The 20,082-nt window shown below is 31.1% G+C and overlaps 1 pseudogene; it reads left to right on the top strand.

The window, feature by feature from the left end:
* The first annotated feature begins 11,422 nt into the window (after positions 1-11,422).
* Positions 11,423-13,789, top strand: LOC148211515 (uncharacterized; annotated as a pseudogene).
* Positions 13,790-20,082: the final 6,293 nt, after the last annotated feature.

Raw genomic sequence — 20,082 nt, 5'->3', positions numbered from 1 at the left:
ACGAAAAAAATTGAGAATATATTATCAACAAAGTCTCACAAATATCTTTCTACTTTGTTTTTATTCTTTCATCTTTTTATGCACTCTTTTCCAAATTAATATCTTTAAATCACATTTTATCCCTAAAATTATTTCCAAATATCTTCTCCCACTACTTTTTCTATGCCCTTCTTAATATTTTTTTTCCTCTTTAGATGTTTTTTCTCATAATTCTCTCTCTTCACATATATTCTCACTCACTATTTATTATACATATAGTTTTATTGTAAATATTTTCTTTTGTTAGTTTCTTTATACATATTTTTTGCCTTTATTCTTTATTTCTTTTCTTCCTTGTTCTCTCTTCCATGTACTTTTTCCCTTCATCTATCAATATAGTATAATATACTTGTTATTTGTTATTCTGAAAATTAAAATAAATATTTATCACAATAACTCCCTATTTAAAATTTTAGTTTTATTAACAAAGGAAGTGGTTTTTAATTTGTTCTCATAATCCACAATTGAAAAAAAAAAACTATCCAAAAAAATGAGGTGGAAAATTTGGAGCAGGTTCTCTTTAAATAAGTTAATAAGTTACTAATATCTTGATCAGTTGAACTAGACTCAAGTCAGAACATTAAGTAAAATAGAGCAAGGTCAATAATATAATAGCCTAAAATATAGTCGTCATAGTCAGAACATTAAGTAAAATAGAGCAAGGTCAATAATATAATAGCCTAAAATATAGTCGTCATAGTCAGAACATTAAGTAAAATAGAGCAAGGTCAATAATATAATAGCCTAAAATATAGTCGTCATAGATAAAAAGTTGCAAAAATTGAAATGAAGTCATTTTAGCTCTCATATTTGACTTTCTTTTCAATTTTCTTTTAATACAACTTTGATAAGAGATTGGTGCCTTAATCCGTTAGAACTATGCTCAAGTTAGCAACCATATCTTCTTTTTGCAATAATGTGAATAGTTTGTAGTCAAATCTTGGTAACCTTAACTCAACTGGTTAAGGCATTTGTGTCCAATCAAAAGATTGTGAGTTCGAATTCCTACCCTTCATATATTGTACTCGAAAAGAAAAAAAATAGTCAAAATCCCTTTTGGAGACTATGTCGTTACTCCATTTTATCTGATAATCAGAATTAATATCATCAATATGTTATATCAGATAAGCTATTTTATTTAAACGGGCATGTAGTTACATTTTTACATAGTTTATAACACTATATGCTAACATAGTCTAATTTGATCATTATAAAATTTACTTACTCATTTTTCTCAAATTAGAAGTTCGAATCTCGATATTGCAATTCTTGTTGTACTCAAAAGGAAAAAAAAACGAACAATACTATGAGTAAAATCAAAATTCAAACTTCAAGTACACAATAAAATTTTTTTTTAATTTAAACTACCAAAAAATTTTATGGACTATATTCATAATTTAATACCAGTCGTATTATTTATATTTTTAAACTCTGATTTCCAAACACGCCCAGACACTTTATATATTGAGAAAGCCCACTATACTCTCGACAATTGAACCAATTAATTACACATTAATTAATGATTAAAATGATAAAATAGAAAACTTAGGTTATAAGAAATCTATATATAAAAAGTATATATGTTTGAAATTCTATTTTGATCCCTTTGGGCTTTTATTTTGATCTTCCTAGTTTTAGAAATGGATCATTTTGATCTATATATTTAAACATTTTACCACAAATTTTGTACCCAACAAAAAATCTTCAATATATATGACAATATTGTAAGAAAATTATTGAGTGTTGTGTTGTATTAAAATTATGATAAAGACAAAATTAAGAGATAAAGAAAAACTAATGAACCGAAACAATCGCTTTTTAAGAATACGTGGACTGAAACAGATAGATAGAAAAAAATTGAAAGTATGAAAACTAAAATAGAATTTAAACTTATTGACAAAAAATATCGAGGAAGAAACTTGGAGACTTCAAGGCAAGGGCGCTTAAGTTTCATGGTGGCTACCCTACTAGGATAAAACTCAAACTTCTAGTATTTGTTGATAGTTGTATGTTGTCTCAGGAGAGTAGTCGAGGTCCTACATGTAAATTGACCTAAAATACCCGTCGTATAATAAAAACCTAAATAATAATAATAAGTTTTAAAAATACTATTTTGGTTTTTGTACTCTTGGATTCGTTTATTTTGGTCCTTGTACTTTTAAATTTAGTTCGTTTTAGTCCGTAAATTTAAAAAGCGAACATTTTGATCCCTTTTTTTACCTAATGAAAACCTTCTAATACAAATTTATAACTACAATTGAAGAAAGTTAGTTAGGGCGTGTTCAAGAGTGATTTTGGCATGACAAAATCACTTTTGCCATTGCCAAAATCACTTCCATTTCCATAGATCGTCATGTTTGGCAAATTAAAATTTTGATTTTAGGAAAACATAAAATCACTTGAAATTGATTTTTAAAGTATCACTTAGATGATTATTTTGGAAAGTCAATTATTTTTAAATTTATCTTTTCAAAATCACTCATTCTAACATCACTCTTTAACACACCCTAAAGTTAAAAATAAATAAGATAAAAATAAAAAATGAAAATTTTAAAACATTCCCTTTTTAAAAGTATAATGATCGAAACGAAGCTTTTAAAAATACCTAAACTAAAATAAATAAAAATATAGAGACAAAAATGACATTTTAAAGTTAGAGAAACTAAAATGGCGGTTTTTTAGTACGACATGTGGGGAAAGAGATTCGAACTCACAACCGCTAGGCTTAAGGTATATGTCGATTATTATTGAGCCATACTCACTTTGACTAAAATGACATAGTTGTTTTCATGGCATCTGCATAATTCTGCATGTTGTCGTAACGTAATGGTAATGAAAATGAGAAAATAAAAATATACTGTGACGTCACCGTTTTGGAACCCGTGAGCACCGGATTCACGCCGCATCGGATTCCTCCCCTCGTGAATTTTTATTTTTATTTATCTTTTTGCAGCCGTCTTTCATAAAAAGCGAGGCGCCCTTGGACAACTTTTTTTCCTGTAACCTCCAAATCCCGCCAATCAATATATCTCCTCAATTGCCCCCCACCTAATTCCAATTTTACCCTTTGCCTTCTCTCCCAAGTTTTCTTTTTCCCTTCTCAATTTAAAATAAATATTCGTGGTAGATTTGTTTTCTAAAACTATTTTCCATCTGAAAATAAGATTTTTATGTTTTTAGTATTTTCACGTGAAAAGATGTAAACTCCGATACATATATTGTAAAATAATTATAGAAAATTTATAACATATATATTAATAATAATATTTTAGGTTGAAGTTGGTAACTTATCACTAATTTTAAAAAATATTATTAAATACATATTGAGGCTATTAAATGCATGTCTGAAAATTAATACAACTATATTTTTTATTCAATCTTTTTTTTTTTCAATTCACCAACCGAAGGTACTAGGAGGAGTATGCTATCTTAATTCTGTTTCTTGTTTTCATATACAATTGATTTGAGGGGTATATGTTTTTGTTTTTTAAAATTTTCAAGTGTTTTCGATTTTAAATTTAAAACTTTAAAATGTAAAATTATATTTTAAAAATATAAATATTTGATAAATATATTATTTTAAGTTATAAACTCGGTTAAATAAAACATGTAAAATATAATACATTATAAATTATATAATATTATAAAATAATAATTATACAAAATTTAAAACATAATGTTATTTTAAATGGTCAAAATGAGTATATAACTTAGTAGTAATTGACATATATCTCTCAAATCAATAGTCTGCAACTACTAACTTGAGCGTCGAAATGCTTTTTGCTTTCTCTATTACAGTTGCATTCACTTCAGCTTGTTCAGTGAATCAGTTCGGCCAATGCCCACCTTCACAGACTTGGTCACTTTCTTGATCAAACAATGTCATTAACCACATCTTTAACAATTTTTTTAAATTGAGATTTAATTTTCAAAATATGTTATCGAATACATATTTAAAATCAAGAAAATAGAATGAAAAATCAAACACATCCTAATAAACTTGATTTTTTTTCCCTAAAATTTCTACACAATTGAAAACATTTGTAAAAAAATGAAAAACTAGAAACATAAACGGTTATGAAACACTAATATATATATTTCTCGTAAACTAGAAATAAAAAATAAAAAATGAGAACATTATGAAATGGATGGTAAAATTCTCCATCCAACCAGAGCTGTAATTAAAACATAATTAACATAATCAATTTATAATTTGTTGTTTCTTCTTTCTTTTCTTTTTTTCTTTTTTCTTTTTTCTTTTTTTTTTTTTTGTGTGTGTGTGAAAGTGCTACACGAAAATCATAGTGTAAAAGTGGAAGTGCTTTATAATGAAATGTCTCATTCAAAGGCCTACAAAATGGAGGAGAGATCTCATTCTTCCCCTTCTCTTTTTCCCTTTATTTTCTTCTTCTTTCTTGAAGAAGCATTTTTATGAGGAAAATAATTGTTCATATTTCTTTTAATATAAACTGAATATGATCAGATTATGATTATGGAATAGAATCCGATGATGGCTGTTCCTTAAAATTGAAAGCAAAAGAGAATAAGAATTGGGCATTTTTTTTCCTTTTTTTTATTCTAAAACAATCTATTTAGAATCAAATTTCCAAGTTCTTTTGGCTCGTTTAGATATCCAATTATTCATTCTAGAAGTCGTTTTTGTTGGATGTTTACATCATATTTTGAATTATATATCAAAGTATAAATTTGGTCTATGTTATATAAATTTAGTTTATGAATTTCGATAACGTGTGTTCAATAAATTATTGTCGCTGACACCATTATTTAAATATTGACATGATATATTGATTGATTCCGACGATGATTTGCCACAATCAACAATGTTGAGATATGAGTGATTTAAAAGAGTAAGTCATCCTGATAAAATAGACATGATATAGAAGTAAAATTGAATTTGAAATTTATTCCACCTACTTATAGGAGTTTTGGATGTTTTGCCATCATTTTATCTAGCTATCCCACCTCTTTAGTACCATATCATGTCAAATATTGTTAAATAATAGTGTTAGCAGTAAATCTTATGAAAATCAAGATTGAAAGTTCAACCACGTAATTGTATTTTTTTAAAAACTTAAGGATTAAATAGAGAGACATTATCGTTCAATGACTAAATAGGTAGATTGAACCTATAAATTTATTTAATTTTATAATTTCTTAAAAAAAAAAACTTGTTTCGTCTCTGACTCAATTTGAGAAGCATGTTGTTTCTCACTTTAAATAAAGAGTGAAAATTTGAATTTTTAGCCTTAGAGAGACGTTATTAGTGGATCGATTAGTTGAAGTACTATACTCAAATCATTAATAAAGCATACTCAAAATAAAATTTTAATATATATTATATAGTTTCTAGTGCAAATGATTGATTACCATATCTAGTTAGAGAACTTGACATTCAAGACCTCATATACTACATTTAATCATATTCCTCTACCAACTCCATGGTTTCCTTTTTTTTTTTTTTTAATAATTAAAAACACACCATTAGGGACAAAATTTGAGTTATCTCTTGGTCAAACTCTTGTTTTCATATTATTTTATATGTATGTTTTAAGAAGTGTAATATTAGTAAAATTATTTTTCAAAAGAACCTTTTCTTACTCATGAGCTTAAATTATACTTTTAATCCTTTTTTCTTATTATTTTTCTTTACATCCTCTCTTTTATTTGATTTAAGGTTACCGAGCAATCCCGATATCGTTATTAATGGAGGGTAAAAAAGGAAAAATTATCTGATGTAACATAATTGTATACGTGATGCGAACAGACTTTTTATAAAAGAACATAAATATAGCTCAACTGGATAAAAAGTCTTCGAATTCCATCCCATTGTACTAAAATGAAATTTTTTAATGGATCAAAATTGATTATGTTGACTCCCTCGACATACACAATAGGGGTTAGAAGATTTAATGATTTAATAATCTTCTTCTCCCGACATAATTTAATATTTTTTTTTAAAACTGCCCACTAACGGTTTAAATACTATTTTAGTTAACACAAACTTCCAAAATGTCTATTTTAGTCTATGTATTTTCAACTTTGGTAATTTTAATTTATGTACTTCCACCCCATCCATTTTTTTCGTTGAACATAAACTTTATACATAATGAAAATCGTTTAAGACAAATTTATGACTACATTTCAAGAAATTTAGTTAATAAATTAAACGTCAAGCTAAAATTGTGATGGAAATAAATGAGATAATTAAAAATAAAGTTGAATGGATCAAAATGGTCACTTTTAAAACCACATAGACCAAAATAAGACGTTTCGCTAGTACAAGAACTAAAACGAACAAAAGTAAAAAGTAAAAAGACCGACACTGACGTTTTAATAGTACATGAGCTAAAATGAACCGAACAACGAACGGACAACCTTTATTTTATTCATACATGACATATTCAAACACCAACAAGGATTAAAATTATAATTTTTGGATGTAAAAATTTGAAGTGGTCCTTGGGATGCTTGTGATCAAAAGTGAGAGGAAAAAAAAAGTAAACTTTAGAGAGAGGAGAGAGAAAGAAGAGTGTTGAGATTCATTGATAGAGCTTCCAAATAAAGTAAGGTCCATTGTTTATGTGGAGGGAAACAGGTACACGTGAGGCACTTGCATTTACTTCAAAACCTCTTCTTTTTATATTTCTCTCTTCTTTTTCTTTCCTTTATTATATATATATATATATATATATTTTTTTTGCTATATGGTCCCCCTCATGGGTTTTTTTATTCCTTTTAGGCTTATCTTTTACTACTCTATTCTAAAAGAAGTATTTTTTTTAATTATTAATGTTGTGTATTTTTATAATATAAAAATATGTATTTTTTAAATTAGTTATGGAAAACTTGTATAGTATTGGGGGAGAATATGGTAGTTTTGGCGATGTGGCAATATACGTGCTAAAATCGTGTCTTCGAGACTATGTTTGTAAAACATTTGAAATAGTTTTGAAATCTATTACTATCCTTGTTAATAGTTGCAAGGCTTCTCAAAACGTAATCAATTGAGTCATATTCGGTTGACCTTATGAGTAGACGTCTACAAGGTAACTGGTAGAACCGACCCTATGCAACAGGTCAAGTAGTATAATATTTTTGTTACATAATTAATGAAAATTTGAAAAGAAAAACCAAAACAAATTATGAAAAAAACAACAAATAGAATGAGATGAATTAAAATAAATTATTTAAAAGTCAAGGGCCAAAATAGAATAAGATGAAAGATTAGATTATTATACATAACTAAAATTGGATTTTTACTGTTTATAGTTTACTTTTTAGAATCATTAATAGAAAACATTGTAAAATTTCTTTGAAATTTAATTGGTCAACCAATACATAATTAAGATACACAGAATACCATATTATTAGACTAATACAACATCCGTACTTAAAAAAAAAAAAGACTAATGCAACATCCAATACTTATCAACTCACATTCAAATAAATTATTTAATCCAAATGAAATATGACATCAAGTGGTTGTCTCATTAATCAAGTATATAAATTATAGTCAAATAGATGTTTTTCTTTTTTAAATTAAGAAGCCCCTAAGTAATCAAATTGTTATAGTATAGTTATGATCTGACATATTAACTATTTTATGTATGTTATCTATAAAACATTTCAATATTTATTGGTAAATCTTAAGTAATTTTTTACTCTTTTATAAAATAATTGTCTTTTTGTTTTCCTTTGAATTTGTAACGTGAAGTTATGATAATGAATCTTATCCATTCAATTATTACGAGAAGTTGAATTTCTGACCCAAATAGTTTTTAATTTAAACTTTTAACCCATTTTTAAATAATCTGTATTTGTGGTCCTTCAACATGTTTTTTTTTTTCACTTTTTGTATTTGTGTAAAGACTAAAATACCCTTCCATCTTCTTTTTTTCTAACTTCCCAATCAATCTTTCACTTTTTTTTTTGTTTTCAATTTTATTTTTCTATTTTAATAAAATTCGTCAAAATTTTAGAAACTTATAAAAGAAAAATTATAAGACAATTAATAGTCGATGTTCTTGATATATTATATATATGGAAATTATAAGAAAGTAATGTTTGATCATTAATTTGTTTTAGATATAAAACTTAAATGTCATTTGTATATTCAAAAGTAAACAATCCTTTTCAAAAAGAATTAAATATTCAACAAATTGCATGAATCCCAGGCTAAGGGTCATGCAATTTCGAAAAATTGCATTAATCCTGGAGATTATGAAATTTCATCCAAGAATGTATAATCTCGAATGCAATCTCACTTGACCTGAGATTATGCAATTTCATAAAAAGAAGAGTATGTGAGGGTATTTTGACAAGCAAACTTGGACCAAAAATAAAAAAAGGTTAGAAAAACTATAAATTCGGAAAGGGGTAAAAAATCTAATCTCGAAAACTTTAGGAGTAAAAAAGGCCAATTATCTGCCTAGTACGTGAAGATTCAACAAAACCTTTAAAATGACTAATACTAGGCATGAAAAATTGGGACTAAAATAAATATTACATTGCGCTTAATTGTTATGATGAAAACATTAAACTATAGTACTAAAAATATAGCTTAGACATCTGTTTGCATCCTAATATAACTCAAAATTTAGTGCTTTTCTTGCATTCAAACATTGTTTTATTTTGGGCCAAACCATGCCATTGTTTGGCCCTAAAGGCCCAAAAGCCCAAATGTGTTGTACTTGAAAGTTCTGAAAAGATTGAAACTGATCTCACTCTCATTCACTAGTAAATGATAGTTGTCAGTTTCGTAGAATGACCGATGAAACCAACTGGATCTATTCTCCCGACACATCGAAATGTACCAAAATTGTCGCAAAAATATTTTTATATATACAAGTTTCAGAATTTTATTTTCAATTATAGTAAGTCTTCTATAATTCATTACCATATTGGGTCTTATAAATTAAATTTCTACTCCACATAATTCACGTTAAGGAACAAAATTAGCTTAAAAATAATGTCTCTTAGGGTGCAGTCACTTTGGGGTATCATCTACCATGAGATTTTAGATTCCTAAGCTGATATGTAATTTAGATAATTAAACTCTAAATTGTCTATTTATTTAGAGAATGCAAAATTCAAATAACACTACTAGAATTTTGGGATTTTGTGACAGTAAGAAACAGTAAAATACTGTTCAACATTGTTAAGATACGTCACGAAAAGTAAAAAACGCATTTTTGGAGGGAAAAAACGGACAGTTCCGGATTTTTTACCTTTTGTGACGTATTTTATTCGTTACGAAACACTGGAGGTGCGTTTTTGGTGGGAAATGACAGAGTTATTTGGATTCCTGACTTTTTCATGACGCGTAACAAACGTCATGGAATAGTATTTTTCATGACATTTAGAATCGTCATGATACGATAAGAAGATTTCTGACTTATTCGTGAAAAGGTAAGACTTTTCACGTCACTATAAGTTGGAAAACTATATTTTAGTGACGTCTTATAAAACGTCACTAAACGTTACTTTTCGTGATGTTTAAAATACGTCATGAAATGGTGGAGTGATATTTTCTGTGGGAAAACATGACGACTACTGAACTTGCCGTCATTTGTGACATTTCTTAACCTTCATTAAATGGTGATCCAATATCTCTATTTGTGGTCACAAATTTTTTTGATCAATTTATGAAACAACATATTTTTATATTGAATTAGAGTGAATATATAATTTAAAATTTTTATTATATTTTAAATAATGTTGTAAAATATTGAATTAGAGCGAAACAACATATATTTCTAGATGGATGATTTTTGGTACTTTATTACGATTTTTAAACGTCACGAAAGGTCATAAAATTTTGAGCTTTCATGAAACTTAAAACATCACAGAGCTTTGTTTGTGGATGAAGTCAGTCTTTCATGAATTTTTTTTCATCAATCCAAAAAGATTCAATTAATACTTACATTTTCAATACCATGGATTGCAATTTGATACTGCAAATCTTAAGAAAAATAAAATACAAAATTTTGTTGAAATTGGTAAATTACAGACCTAAAGGAAAAAAAAAAGAAATTAACTTATAGACATTTTAAGTTAATTTATTGGAATTTAAGTTAAAAAAGCATAAAAGTCTAAAAGCCTAAAATTTATTCGAAATTTTGCACTCAGAATATTATTTAAATATTGAGGGTCAAATAATTGCAATTTTTCTTTTTACTTTGTAATTTTACCTATATATTTTAATACCCAAAATTTTCATATATTTTATTCATTCCATCCAAAAAGATTTAATGAATCTTGAGAAAGGAAATCTTGAAAAAAAAAAAGGAATTTTTTTTTGGAGTATGTAAATTCCAAAACATAGAGAAAAAATATAGGAAAAAATTAAAATTAACTCAAAAATCTTTTAAAAATTATTTTGTATTCTCTAAAGGTTTTTAACAAATTCTCCTTTACACTAAATCTCTAAATCTCCTTTCACCCATTGGACGATTTCGACCTCCACGCCGCCAGACCAAACGCCTCCGGTGGAATCGAGCGCTACTGTTGAATCAAAGGCCTCCGGTGGTGGAATCAAATGCTGCCAATTGAATCCAACGTCGGTGAGGGTCGAAGCCACCACTTCAATCGGTGAGATTCGAGGCCACCGCTTCAATCGGTAAGGGTCGAAGCCGCCACTGACCACCACACGCGAAGTACCGCAGACCACCGCGACCAGAGATTGACGACCACACCGACGACCACCGCGAACGTCGTTGACCACCGTGAACTCAGTTGACCATCTCGAACGCCGCTGACCACCGCTGCTCTTTGGGTACTACCCCTTTCTATCTTTCCTTAATTAACCATATAGGGTTTGATATTTAGTTTATGTTGGTACATTTATGAAAATATTTTGTTGTATTGGGATATGTGGTAAAATTGTTTAATGGTGTAGAAACTTGTTGGCTATGCTAAGTTTGTCATTGGATTTTAGAATGAACTGTTGCATGGTTGTTGTGTGAAAAGTGTATCATGAGTTTGTAAGCACGATGTATACAACTTTATTGGCTATGCTAAGTTTGTCAATGAGTTTTGGTTGGGATCTGCTTATGCTAGAAACCTTAATTGTGCGATGTTGTGATTCATTTTTGTTTAAAGTATGGTGGCGATGTTATGGTTTAATGTTTGGAATGATCCCACGAAAGCTTGATGTTTAGACAATAAAGCTTGTTCGGAACATGGATGCTGGATTTCTTTGTTTGAGTTTAAAGCATGCCAACCTTATGTCAATTGTTTGACTTCTTTTCTTGATTAATAATGCGGTCTTGGTAATAAACTTATGGAATTGAATATTCACAAGTTGTGTTTTTATGTTATGAACGTCTCACTGATCTTATGTTGTTAACATTTTAGTAGTGAAATGGATAAGTCACGGAGGAAGAAAAATAGATTGTTTAGAGAGTATGAAGTGAGACTTGAAACATTCTTTGAATTTGGGTTGAGTCATGTCAATGGTTCTAATTCCATCCGATGTCCTTTGAAGTGTGGGAATCTTATATGCAAGGACATAGGAACCATTAGAGATCATTTATATTCAAATGGTATTGACCAAAGTTATAGGGTATGGTTTTGGCACGGTGAAGACTTAGGAAATATCACGGCCGAACAGACATACAATAATGATGCACTCGGGAGTGATGAAGATGATCTCGACTTCTTTGAGGTGGGTGACTTGGTTCAATCTGTTCATGATGAATTCTCTGATGTACCAAAATCATTTGAAACTATGTTTCATAACGCTAAGAAGCCATTGTACCCCGGATGTGGAAAGTTTACAAAATTATCAGCTCTTCTAAGGTTATACAATTGAAGGTGAGATTTGGGTGGAGTAACTCGAGTTTTTCTGAACTTTTATCCATAATAAGTGATATATTACCAGAACCTAATGAAATGCCGAATTTTATGTACGAAGCAAAGAAAACGTTGTGTGCCCTTGGGTTGAGATACGAAAAAATTGATGCATGCCCAAACAATTGTTACTTGTATAGAAAGGAGTATGCAGATATGACTAAATGTCCTAAGTGTAATTCGTTAAGATGGAAAACACATAAGAATTCAACCAAGGAGAAAGAAGAAGTTTCTGCTAAGCAAGTGTGGTACTTTCCAATTATTCCCAGGTTTATAAGATTGTTTAGGAACTCAGGTAATGCAAAGAATCTAGTTTGGCATGCGGTAGATAGGAAAATGGATGGGATTGTGCGACATCCAGCAAACTCTCCGTCATGGAGGTTAATAGATCATATTTGGCCAAATTTTAGTTCAGAACCAAGAAATCTTCGCTTACGTTTATCAACTGATAGGGTGATCCATATGGTGAAAGGAATAGTACATATATTTGTTGTCCAGTAATAACAACTATATATAACATTCCACCATGGCTATGCATGAGGCGGAAATTTCTAATGCTTACCATGTTGATCTCAGGCCCAAAACAACCCGGCTATGATATTAATACATATTTAGCCCCTTTGGTTGATGACCTAAAACTCATGTGGGAATATGAAATGACATGTTTTGATGCGTATAGACAAGAAACCTTTAAAAGGCTGTTTTAATGTGGACCATCAATGATTTTACTGCATATGGTAATTTGTGCGGTTGTAGTGTTAAGGGTTATAAAGCTTGCCCGATATATGGGGAGAACACTACTTCAATTAAATTGGCACACGGGAAAAAGAATGCATATATGGGCTACAGAAGATTTTTGCCAAGTCATCATCTGTACAAAAAACAGAAAAAGACATTCGATGGTAAGAAAGAGTTTAGAGTTGCTCCAACGCCATTATCAGTGGAGGATATTTTTTAAATTTTGAATGACATTGGCTTCCCAAACAAGTATTGGAAGAGAATATATGTATTTTTTGATCTTCCCTACTCGAAAAGATTGCACATTAGACATTGTCTGGACGTAACGCATATTGAGAAGAATGTGTGCATGAACATTATAGGAACATTACTTGATATATCAGGAAAAAGTAATGATGTAATAAATGATAGACTTGATCTTGTTGACATTAATATTAGACCAGAACTGGCACCCCAATTCAGAGGAAAAAGAACATACATACCTCCAACATGTTACACATTGTCGAAGGAGGAGAAACAACGTTTCTGTATGACTTTATCTAAAATCAAAGTACCGGAAGGGTATTCCTCAAATATCAGTAGTCTTGTATTAGTAGATGATATCAAACTTAAGGGGCTTAAATCGTATGATTGTCACGTTCTCATGCAACAACTTCTTCCAATTGCTCTCCGATCCGTGCTCCCTAAGGATGTGCGCTATGCCATCACAAGATTCTGTTTCTTCTTTAAAAGTATGCTTTAAGGAGTTGAATGTGTCCGAATTTGATGACTTGCAAGATGACGTTGTCGTAACCTTATGTCAATTGAAAAAGTACTTCCCACCATCTTTCTTCACAGTAATGGTGCATCTAACTATTCATATTGTTAGAGAAATTAAACTGTGTGGGCCTATATACTTACGGTGGATGTATCCATTTGAATGATACATGAAAGTATTGAAAGGCTACGTCCATAATAGAACTCGACCTGAAGGTAGTATTGCTCAAACATAATAGAAGAAGTCGTGGAATTATGTACTGAGTTCTTATCTGGACTAGAACCAGTTGGGCTAGGCTCACTTTACCGAAGAGAAGAATCACTCATTGATAGACCTCTATCAGCTGGATGTTACGTGAGGCCTACTATACAACATCTCAAATAAGTTCATCTTTACGTGTTGGAGAACATTGATGTTGTACAACCATATATAAGGTAATTCTACTTAGTAAATAGTTTATATCATTTATTAACTTAGTATGTATTTCTTTCCACTTATTGATGATTAACATGTAGTCATCATATGGAGTCTCTGAAATTGAAATATCCAAGTAGATCGACCAATGAAAAGTGGTTGCAGGATGAACACAATTGAACATTTGGTTTTTGGATCCATGAGGAGGTAATCAAATTGTTTTAATATTTTTTCTAAATACATTCATAATAAATGATTTTGGAATTTAACAAGTTTTACATATTTGTACAATATGTTATTGGTGGATTGCGTAATGGTAAAAACATTTCGGAGACTTTAAGATGAATAACACATGACCCCAATCCAGATGTTCTGACTTATGAGGGTTATAAGGTCAATGGATGTTGCTACAACACTAAATCTCGTGACTTTTGTTCAAAATAGTGGAATTAGTTTGGTTGCTACAACCATGCAAGTGTCTAATGCGAAGGACAAAACCCTATTGTTGCAGACATGACGTTTTATGGAGTCATTCAAGACATATGGGAAATTAGCTCCAACAAACTCAAAATTCCATTGTTCAAATGTGATTGGGTGGATAGTCGAACTGGTGTCCGGACAGATGAACTTGGATTCACTTTGGTTGACTTGAGTCGTATTGGCCATACAACTGACTCATTTATTCTAGCTTCACAAGGTAGACAGGTTTTCTACGTAAAAGATCCAGCAGATGTAAAATGGTTTATCGTTATCAGACTGCCGCAAAAGGATGTACATTGTGCAGGTTTTAATGAGCTTGGGGATACTTCGCTACATTGTCCTCCAATGTCGATTCGGACACCCTTCAGTGATGAAAACCATTTTGACTCACAACATAGAGGAGGAGATTGTAATACCAATGATGTTCCTATCGCCCGTATTACTTAATATGAACCATACTATGCTTAGTATTTCTATGACTTCGTTTGTAATTTGAAATGCTTGTACTAATCTTTATCTAAAATATTTTCATGCGTTAAGTGATTCCAAGTAGTTTCATTACTATTTTCCACATGTAATGCTTAAGGCGATCGGATTTAATGATTGTGCTTTGCTATACATATTCAATGCTTGACCTAATCTTGTTTAAGTATATCTTGTCAAACAATTTGAAAGAGATGGAGGAAGAGTCCAAGTCAATTGAAGATAGTAAGCAGCCTGCCGGTGAGGATGTAAAGGGAGAGTCCAGCAAACGAAAGACTCGTGGACGTACTAGAATGCACGATATCACACGTGCGAGTAGTGAAGGAAAGAATAAAGTAATTAAATATAATGAAGAATGGCAACCGATAGGTAAGAATGGACACAAGTTGAGTAGCTGGATTGAGACGTGCGTTCGTCACCATGTCCCAATAATATATGACCATTGCAAGCTAGTTCTGACGGAGACCAAAGATAAGATATATGAGTTGGTTCAAGTACACTTAAATTTAAAGTCGAATATAATGATTTCAGTGAGGCAATAATCTTTTCTACTTATTATTGACAAAATAGGGTGGATTCATTGTGGATCGGAGAGCGAAGAAAGATATCTTGAGTTGTGCTAGTACTTTATTTCGCCAATATAAATGGAGATTAACTGCCACCTATATAAAGCCTTATCGCGATGATCCAACAAAGTTGAAGGTGGTACCGAAGGATGAATCCCATATTCGATAACAATACTGGGACCGGTTTGTCCAGTCTAGACTAAGTACGAAATTCCAGATACTCCTTATGATGATAATATATTAGTACTTTTTGTTTAATGTATATAGACAAATGCATCTAAAACTGATACGAATTTATGCACTATTATAAAGGCTTTAAGTGAATGGAATAGAGAATTGCGGGGAATGCATGTGTACAACCACAAGTTGTCACGAAAAGCGTATGCGAATCTCTCAGAAGAATTGGTAAGATACACCTACTGAATCAGATATCATAAGTCTTGATGATCTTTTAAGCCGTATTCGCTAAGTTTGCCTAACTTTGTATACAGAAAATTTCTCAATGTGATGAGGACCCGAGGGATCGAGGCACGCTATGAAAGAAAGCGCGTATGGATAAAGATGGAAATATCAGGGAAGAATGTACTACAGTCATAGTCGAACACATGGTACATATCAACGTATGAGTATTTTGCTATACAGATTCATCTTTTTCTTATTTAAATCTCATTCTACAAATGTTGGAGGAGATAAAAGTTACAGTGTCAAGATGATGACAACAACTCTCTAGAAGAAGATGCACTATCACTCCCTTTGGGTACTCGAAATCGTCCTGGACGACTTACGGGTGTGGGTAAGTATATAACGAAGACTTAATACTATCATAAACCAACGAAACGATCGACATCTAAGTTGGAAGAGGAGAAGGTTTGTTCAAATCTCAAAAATAGGTACGCCAAAAGGGTTAAAGAGTTGGGAGATGAATTGGCGAAATATAAGCAAAATGCTTCGATACCAAGTGAGAGTAAGGTGGAGGAGACAATGGAACGAGAAAAGGAAGAGAAGATGAAGGAAGGAGAAAAAGGAGAGGACAGGAGAAAAAACAGAGAATATAAGGGAAGTAGAAACAGGAGAAAAAGAAGAGAAGATAAAGGAAGGAGAAATAGGAGGGGAGGCTACGAAAGGAGTAAAAGGAGACGATGTTATTGAAGTGGAGACCAGGGAAGAAAATGTAAGATTGTTATTTAGCTTATTTGTTGTTATCCCACATGACTAATTTAGGCGACTTAATCGTTTTTTTGTAGGCAACTAGTAATGAGCAGAATAATGTGTCTCTTAAGGTAATACACCAATTCTATTAGTTCAACTATTATGGACGTAACATTATTGACTTATTGTTGTGGATGACTTTAATTTAGGAGGGAGATTTTTGTCAACTATTTTTCGGGTCAATCCACAACGTCGTTGCATTAGGAACGATATTTGAAGGCAACGTGGAAGGAGGCCATGTGAAGGTATCAATTGATGTAGTCTTCTAGAAGGATTGCCTTCTGCCTATTCCATCTAATAGAGGATCAAACCTACTAGTTGAAGAGTTAGGTTCGCACATATTATGGCTAGAACACCTCGTCGCCATCAATGAGAAAAACCTTCCTCCCCTCCTATTTCGTGACTAACTTTTACTCCTCGTTGCCATCGGAAGTGGAGACGATGTTAATACTAACTTCAATTCTTTCAACTAAGTAGGAGGTTGCAACGATAGAAGAAGTGCTCGAGCTGTACCCATTCGTATATGATCGAACGACACCAATTGCTCTGCGATGCCTACTTCGTGAAATGAAGATGTGTAAATCTCAGGTAAAATTGCCAGTGATTGAAGAAGTGTTCGGATGTAAACGCATCTGTAAGATATGAACGGACGTCGTACAAACATTTTATGAGATGAAGCCGATAAGTGATCTGTGCATAGATGCGTTTATCATGTAAGTACCTGGACTTCTAATGAGATCACCGATACGATAACATCATCATATCGCTAATGTTTGACTTTTATTTGTTTTCTAGATACTTATACAAGAACTTGGTGACGCAGGGTGCACATATGTATAAATTTCTTGATGTTGGATCAATATTGACATCCAATCTTTCGAAAGAAGCACGATCGGAGAATTTGACAAAACGACTTATGTCAATGGAGTCTGGTCAATTGCTTCTTGCTCCCTACAACAGTGGGTAAGTCATTTTTATTTCTATAGATATTGTGGTAGGTATGTCTAATTTAACTGATTTTCTCATTTATTTGGAATGCATAGATCTCATTGGATATTGATCATCATTGATTACTCGAAGACCATGGTGTTTTCAATAAACCCTTTGAGATATCGTCTGGACAATGATATCATGGATGTCGTTAACCGGTATGTAGAAGTCACCTAATGGTTATGAGCTTAAGTTCAATCGATTTATAAACTTATTGTCTATCGCTTCACAAGGCTTTCAATAAATGCAACAAACTAAAGGTACAATGGAAGTGTGTAAAGGTACGAGATGATGTTCACTCATTAAGTGGTTCATAGTAGTCACTGTTGTATTTATTATCAGCTTACTATCTGCGAAATGCCTTGTTGTATGCATAGTGCCCAAGACAACTTGGATCGACAGAATCTGAGTATTATGTGATGTGATTCATGCGAGTCATAGTCAGCCAAAAGAGCACTTCGATCCATGATGTAGTAAATAATAACTTAGCCTGCATGAATGTCAAAATATATGTATATATGTGAAATGTCTCGAACTTAATTAATTACTGATTCTATAGTTATAGATGAAACTTGAACTAAATGAATACACAAAAGACGACATCAACATGTTGAGAATGAAGTGGGTCAAGTTTGTTCAGTCCTACTTAACTTTTTCATAAGATATGTGTAATTACCTTTTTGGGTCGACCATGAACTCATGTTGCATATAATATATTTTTTGCTTGTACATTGTTCGAGTTCATGGTTGATGCATTGGTAGCAATACTTTTGTTAGGCATGTTTTTTGGACTGCTAGCTACCTTATACTTTCTTGGTCATTTTATCTCACACCTGACGAAGAGAAAAATTTTGGTGTGAGTTGTTAACTATATCCCTGTTTATTCATTTGAAGGTGTAGTACTTATAACCATTCAAGTAATTTGAATATTCAAAATTTCTGGTAGTCCTACTTCGTCAGACACATTACTTTGAAGTATCTATTTTGTCATACAAGAAATTCTTGGTTGGGTTCGTACCTCAACGCATATATGCTACTATATTACTTAAAATTTTGTTTGAATGTTACTGTTTATGTAAAATTTTTTGAGAAAGTCCCTTTTCCTAAGTTACTTCTTATTGCTTTATATGACAGAAGCAAGTTTCGGACTAGAACAAGAAGTTGTAAAGGATTTTTATTTTGTTGAACCGCGTCCAAGTGAGATGAAGCATGTTGTGGCCGTTTCCATCAAAGTTCTATTATAACAAAGGTAAGCTAACTTGCTTTTCGTCATTATTCATACTATAGCATTTGAATCTTAAATATTTATGAATCAAACTTGTTATATGTTGTAACTATAGTTAATTTAGCACATTTATTAGATTATTGAATAAGTTCACAAGGAAGACTGAATATTGATTATAGATACTGTCGTTATACGAGTAATGTACGTTTACAATCCTTCTGATATACTAGCTAGTTTGTGCTATATTGTTTAAGTATATTTTGTGTTATGCTGCTGAATGATACAGAAGAAGTGTTGGGTTCTTTTGTTATTGTAACCTCTTCTGTTTTGTTCGGAACTTTGTTTGGTCATTTTGTTGGTTATCGTATCATATTATTGTGTAAGTACATAAGAGTTTTATGAATTCTTAATATTGATACTTTTGTTACAGGATGATTGTACGTTTACAAACATTATGATTGTACTGATATTTTGTGCTATGTAATTTAAGGATGTAGAAAAAGTGTAGGCATGTCGTTAATTTTAATTGTGCTTCTTCTGTTGGGATCTTTATTTGGTTGTGATGTTGGTTGTTTTATTAGATTATTGAGTAAGTTGATAAGGAAGACTATAAATGTTGATTATTTGTAGTGTTGTAGAAGATTAATGTACGTTTTCAATCATTGTGATACTTGTTTAAATTTTTAAATATTATGCGATATTACTAAAGGATGTAGAAGAAGTATACGTAGGTTGGTTTTTGTTTAATCAATTTTGTTATGTTGGAATTTGTATTTGCAAGGATTACTATTGTGATAGGCTCCTAGTGTGTTTATTTAAGAATGTTATTTGCAAATATCACAATCCTTTGCAATTTTTAATACATAGACACGTTCTTTTAGAAAGTAACTTTCTTCCCTTATCTAGCTTTCATTATTCATTTGTCTAATTTGGGTATTGTTTTTTTCATTAGGTCTTTCATGACCCCAAAGAAGTTGACAATTACAAGAGGAGATCTAATTGATGGATGAGCTTACTTGTTGGGGTTGGTGTATTGGGAACATGTTTAATTTTGTAATTTTGTAATTTATGTTTGAGAATACTAATATATTCTAAATTAATATATTAAATTCCTTGTTCATGTTTAATATATTTCAACTTTGTTATCTAAATTAATATATTTGCATGTTAGATCGACAATTTGATTATATAATATTTCTATTACGCGACATTTGCAAGCTAAATCAAATACATTTTCGATGATATTTTTTTTTTTATCCTCACAAAAGGAAATCATTCGTGACGTTTTTAAAACGTCACAAAAATGATTC

This window comes from Momordica charantia, assembly GCF_013281855.1.
Source record: "Momordica charantia cultivar OHB3-1 chromosome 5 unlocalized genomic scaffold, Mcharantia_2.0 BLBB01000005.1, whole genome shotgun sequence".
NCBI lineage: Eukaryota > Viridiplantae > Streptophyta > Magnoliopsida > Cucurbitales > Cucurbitaceae > Momordica > Momordica charantia.
Note: the sequence above shows the minus strand (reverse complement) of the source record. Positions and strands in the feature narration are given on the sequence as shown.